Genomic DNA, 6,392 nt, shown 5'->3' with positions numbered 1-6,392 from the left:
CCAGTTCCCTGCTCTTTCCTCCAAGTGCTCTTTTTGGCCGGAGCTGGTCAACTCACTTCTACTTTCAATGCTATCATCTCATTGTTTCTGCTTCCTCCTTACCAGCCCCACAGCCTGAAGACAAGACTTGATTTGCTCCAGTGACCAAGGCAAACCAGGGAGAAGGAAGACTCCTTCTCTAGACTGTAAACTCGTTGTGGGTAGGGAATGTGTCAGTTCATTGTGGCATGGAGAAGCAGCATGGTATAGTGGGTAGAGCACAGGCCTGGGAGTCAGAGGTCATGGATTCTAATCCCGTCTCCACTACTTGTCTGCTGTGTGACCTTGGGCAAGTCACTTCATTTCTCTAGACCTCAGTTACCTCATCTGTAAAATGGGGATTGAGACTGTGAACCCCACTGTGTCCAACCCAATTTGCTTATATCCACCCCAGTGCTTAGTACAGTGATGGCCACATAGTAAATGCTTAACAAATGCTACTATTATTATTTTTATATTATACTCTTCCAAGCACTTAGTACAGTTCTCTGCACATAGTAAGTGCTCTATAAATATGATTGGCTGACTGACAGTGGATCCAGGGCTCCACCCTACTGCCTTGTTCAGTCCACTAGACCCCTCCCCGCCCACTGCCCTGGAAGCCCCTGCCATCAGACCTTCCAACCACCCCCCTTCCAGAAGAGGGTCCTGGGATGGTTCCTTGGTGGCAGGCAGTCTAGTTTTCTCTGGTGCTCTGAATACTGATTTTCTTCAAGGACCAGGGGCTCCAAGTAGGGATTGACTGGACTGACTTGAGACAATAAAGAAAGTAAGCCATCCCTCTAGACTGCAAGCTCACTGAGGCCAGAGAATGAGTCTACCAACTCTGTTGTGCAGTACTCGCCCAAGAGCTTAGTACAGTGCTCTGCACACAGTAACTGCTTAATAAATACCACTGATTGACCGATTCAGGGAGGTACATGGCAGGAGAAGGAGGCATGGGACCTTCCGAAGATGTTAACAGTTAGGTACTTATTCAGTGCTTACTATGTGCCAGGCACTGTATTAAGCTCTGGGGTAGATACAAGGTAATCATCTTGGACATGCCATGTCCCACTTGGGGCTCACAGTTTTAATCCCCATTTTTCAGATGAGGAAATTGAGGCACAGAGCCGGTATGTGACTTGCCCAAGGTCACAAGGTCAATCTGTCAGTCATATTTATTGAGGGCTTAGTCTGTGCAGAGCATTATACTAAGTGCTTGGGACAGTACATTATAACAATAAATAGACACATTCCCTGCCCACGATGACTTTACGGTCTAGAAGGGACAAGCAAACACCCAGCAGAAAAGTAGTGGAGGCTGGATTAGAACATAGGCCCTCTGACTCCCAGGCCCATACTCTTTCAGTGGTCTTACCACTAGACCATACGCCATTCACCAGGACACAGAGCGTCCTGGTAGAAAGATCATAGACCTGGGAGTCAGAGGATTTGGATTCTAATCTTGGCTCCACCACTTGTCTGCTCTGCGATCTTGGGTGAAGCCACTTGTGCCTCTGTGCTGTAGACCTCAATTTCCTCATCTGAGAAATGGAGATTAAATAACTATTCTCCCTCCTACTTAGGCAAGGAGCCCCATGTGAGACAGGGACTGTGCTTGAACTGATTATCTTGTATCTATCCCAGCACATAGTACAGTGCTTGGCACATAGTAAGCATTTAACTTATGGGAAGCAGCGTGGCTCAGTGGAAAGAGCACAGGCTTGGGAGTCAGAGGTCATGGGTTCAAATCGTGACTGCCACTTGTCAGCTGTGTGACTGTGGGCAAGTCACTTAACTTCTCTGTGTCTCAGTTACCTCATCTGTAAAATGGGGATTAAGACTGTGAGCCTCATGTGGGACATTCTGATTACCCTGTATCTACCCCAGTGCTTAGAACAGTGCTCTGCACATAGTAAGTGCTTAACAAATACCAACATTATTATTTAACAGATACCACAGTTATTATTGTGGTCCACCAGCAGCGCATCAATCAACCTAGAGTCGAGGGGTGACTGTGGGGGTGGCGGTGACAAAATGTTCTTCCTCAAAATGTCACTTGCTTTGTTATGCTTTGTTATGTTTATGCATGCAATCAGTCAGTTATTGTATTATTATTATGGTATTTGTTAACGGGCTTACTAAGTGAGAACTACTTAGAAGCAGCGTGGCGCAGTGGAAAGAGCATGGGCTTTGGAGTCAGGGTTCATGAGTTTGAATCCCAGCTCTGCCACTTGTCAGCTGTGTGACTGTGGGCAAGTCACTTAACTTCTCTGTGCCTCAGTTCCCTCATCTGTAAAATGGGGATTAAGACTGTGAGCCCCACGTGGGACAACCTGATTCCCCTATGTTTACCCCAGCGCTTAGAACAGTGCTCTGCACATAGTAAGCGCTCAACAAATACCAACATTATTATTATTATTAAGTGCCAGGCATTGTAGTAAGTGCTGGGGTGGATACAAGCAGATTGGGTTGGACACAGGGTCTGTCCCACATGGGGCTCACAGTCTCACTCCCCATTTTACAGATGAGATAACTGAGCCCAGAAAAGTGAAATGACTTCACAAGGTCACACAACAGACACGTGGGAGAACCAGATTAGAACCCATGACCTTCTAACTCCCAGACCCATGCTCTATCCATTAAGCCATGTTCCTTCTTATTTACTGAGAGCTTACCGAATACATTGCACTGTACTAAGAGCTTGGGAGAGGACAGTATGACAGAGTTGGTAGACATGCTCCCAGCCCATGAAGTGTTTACCTGAAGTGATAGAGTCCTGCAGAAAGTCGGGGATGGCTCTTTTGGTGCCACATCAGGGAGATGGAATTTCTGAAATCAGGCCTGGAAGATTGGGTGGGGGCTTCTCTGGACTTTAAGCTCACTGTGAGAAGGGGATGTGTCTGTTTATTATTGTATTGTACTTTTCCAAGCACTTACTAGAATGCACACAGTAAGCACTCAATAAATATGGTGGAATAAATGAATTGGGCCAATGGAGAGATGTGGGAATGTGGGCGGGGAAGGGGGTACATTTTTCCCTGGAAACAGCGGACTGATGAGAGGAGGCCGGCTCCCCCCAAAGCATCTTATGGTGCAATTGTTCAGTCCGAGGCTGTGATATTAAGTTGAATATTCCTAATTTTCACAAGCGAGTCCTTTGTATTCTGTACAAAGGACCTTTCTTTTGGTCCTGCCAAGTGAAATAATGATTTTCACAGCTCTGTTGGCTCAGGTACAGAGATGGGCTGGCACCCACAGAATTACTGACAGGATGCTGCCTCCCCAAATTTGGGGCGGGAACTGCCTCATTCAGGAAGACTGGGGAAGGAGGAGGAGGAGAGCCTGCACCCTACAGAAAGCCCTGTTCTCCTCCCCCGGGCTGCCAACTGTCCATAAATTCACACAGTTGTGCCCACCGCTGCAGCTGTACCCCCTGCCACAGCTGCAACAAAGAGGGATGCCATTCACAGGCAGTCCTTAAGAACGAACTAAAATTGCTCATGCCCTCAGAGCCCATAGAAGTATTTCAATAGCCCTAAATTCTGCGCGGGTGGAGAGCTTTAGTGTGGCACTGCTCCAGGGCAGTGGCAGGCGGCAGAACTGTGTGTGAATTATTAAATAATTCAATACTTAAACAATCGATTAAAGGAATGTATTAAATAATTAATTAAATAATAATGGTATTTGTTAAGTGCTTGCTATGCGCCAAGCACTGCTCTAAGCCTTGGGGTTGGTACAAGGTAATCAGGTTGGGCACAGTCCCTGTCCCACATAGGGCTCACACTCTTAATCCCCATTTTACAGATGAGGTAACTGAGGCCTAGAGAAGTTAAGTGACTTGCCCAAGGTCACATAGCAGACATGTGCTGGAGCTGGGATTAGAAGCCAGGTCCTTCTGACTCCCAGGCCCGTGTTCTAGCCGCTAAGCCATGCTGCTTCTCTACGGATGGTTGGCAACCTGGACCCCACCCCTCCAGCCCACTCATTTTACCCCCAGGAAAACAATGCCCATCATCAGCATCAACATCAACAGCACCAGTGACATTTATTGAGTGTCTACTGAGAGTTAGGCACTGTGGGAAAATAGCAAGATTCATGGTTGCTACCCTTAAGCTTACAGTTTAGAAGAAACCATAATTTTGGTATTAATTACTAGCTCTAGACTGTGAGCTCATTGTGGGCAGGAATGTGTCATTTGTTGTTATATTGTACTCTCCCAACTGCTTAGTTCAGTGGTTTGCACAGAGTAAGAGCTCAATAAATTTGAATGAATGAATAGTTAGATTTGGAGAAGCAACGTAGCTTAGCGGGTAGAGCACGTGAGTCAGAAGGACCTGGCTTCTAATCCCAGCTCCTTCACTTGTCTGCTGTGTGACCTCGGGCAAGTCACTTTACTTCTCTGTGCCTCAGTTATCTCATCTGTCAAATGGGGATTAAGGCTGTGAGCCCTACATGGGACAGGGACTGTGTCCAAACCGATTTGCTTGTATCCACTCCAACACTTAATACAGTGCCTGGTGCATAGTAAGCACTTAATAAATACCATAATTATTATTATTATTGCAGTACAAGAGGGTTGGTAGACACATTCCCTGCCCACAGTGAATTCAGGATGAAGCAGGAATGATATATGTGTTTGCCTACAGTGTTGATGCAGGACAGGCCATTAGGCAACAAATCACATGATATCCTGGCCACAAATAGGATATAACAGAACTGACCAGTCCAGACACTGTAAAAATAGATTGAGCACCCCCCCTCGCAAGGCAGTAACAAGTTCTTGCTGGTGGCAATCTTTATTGCCACGTATATCATCTTTTAGTTTCTGCCTGAGGCGGGAATCCGAAATGGGCTGAGGTGGCATATGGATTGGGGTGGCTGGGCCTCGTTAGGAAGTAGCTCAAGATGAGCTTTCCTGTTTAGGGAAGTGGAGGGAGGGATTCCTTTCTACTTCCTGTCTGCCTCTCCAGCCTCAGCTGTGAATGAAACAATTGTAACTCGCCTCTCAGTGTCTGCGGAACGGAAACTGCGGCAGGACAACAGGGCATTGCCGCTGGATCAAAGTGACTGATTCCGCTGTTTGTCGATATTCGTGTGTCTGTCTCCCCCATCAGAGGGTAAGGTCTTTGTGGCCTGGAGGCATATCTTGTGCTTCTGTGTGGAAGCAGTATGGTGTAGTGGATAAAGCACAGGCCCGGGAGTCAGAAACTCATGGTTTCTAATCTGGCTCCGCCACTTGTGTGCTGTGTGACTTTGGGCAAGTCACTACACTTCTCTGTGCCTCATTTACCTCATCTGTAAAATGGGGATTAAAACTGCAAGCCCCACATGGGACAGGAACTGCATCCAATCGGATTTACTTGTATCCACCCCAGCTCTTAGTACAGTGTTTGGCACAAAGTAAGCGCTTAACTAGTACTACAATTACTATTTCTCAAGCACTTAGTACAGGGCAGCCCTGCTATTGTTCTAGTGGAGAGATCACTGCCCCGGGACTCAGGAGACTTGGGTTCTAGTTCTGTGTCTGCCTGTCATTGGTACCACTTAACACTGTGGTACACCCCTGCCTACCTACTCACCAAACCATTAGCACTATACTCAATTCCTCTTTGTAGGTTCTTGGTTCCAAAGTCTAAGGACCGTGGCTCATTCATTCTTCCTGACAGGAGATTCCATCAGCACAGCGCATTGCTCCCAGGGAGCACTCAGTAAATACCATGACTGGTACTGCTACTGCTTTTGGCCTGGCTTGGGTTCAGAGAAGCCCCCTGCCTCACCTGCAAACCAACTTCCCAGCTCATATTATCTTTATGGCATTTAATAAGTGCTTAGTGTATGTCAGGGACTGTGCTAAGCACTGGCGTATATAATAGAAAATCATTCAGTCACTATCCCTGCCTCGCAGAGGGCTCACAATCTAAGAGAGAGGGAGAGCAGGTGTCTTATTCCTATTATCTTGTCACATGCTGTCAAGTCATCTCCGACCCATGGCGACACCATGGACACATCTCTCCCAGAAAGCCCCACCTCCATTTGCAATCGTTGATACACTCTATAGATATCCTAGAGTTTTCTTGGTAAAAATACAGAAGTGGTTTACCACTGTCTCCTTCTGCACAGTAAACTTGAGTCTCCTCCTCAACTCTCTCCAATGCCACTGCTGCCCAGCATAGGTGAGTTTTGATTTGTAGCAGATTGCCTTCCACTCGCTAGCCACTGCCCAACCTAGGAATGGAATGGCTATGCCTCTGCTTGAATCCCCCTCCCATAGTTGAGACTGGTAGAGTACTGGAAACTGTGATCCTGAGAGGAGATCCCTATTATACAGATGAGGAAACTCAGGCCCAGAGAGGCTTAGGGACTTACCT

The sequence above is a fragment of the Ornithorhynchus anatinus genome, chromosome 5, assembly GCF_004115215.2.
Source record: "Ornithorhynchus anatinus isolate Pmale09 chromosome 5, mOrnAna1.pri.v4, whole genome shotgun sequence".
Taxonomy (NCBI): domain Eukaryota; kingdom Metazoa; phylum Chordata; class Mammalia; order Monotremata; family Ornithorhynchidae; genus Ornithorhynchus; species Ornithorhynchus anatinus.
Note: the sequence above shows the minus strand (reverse complement) of the source record.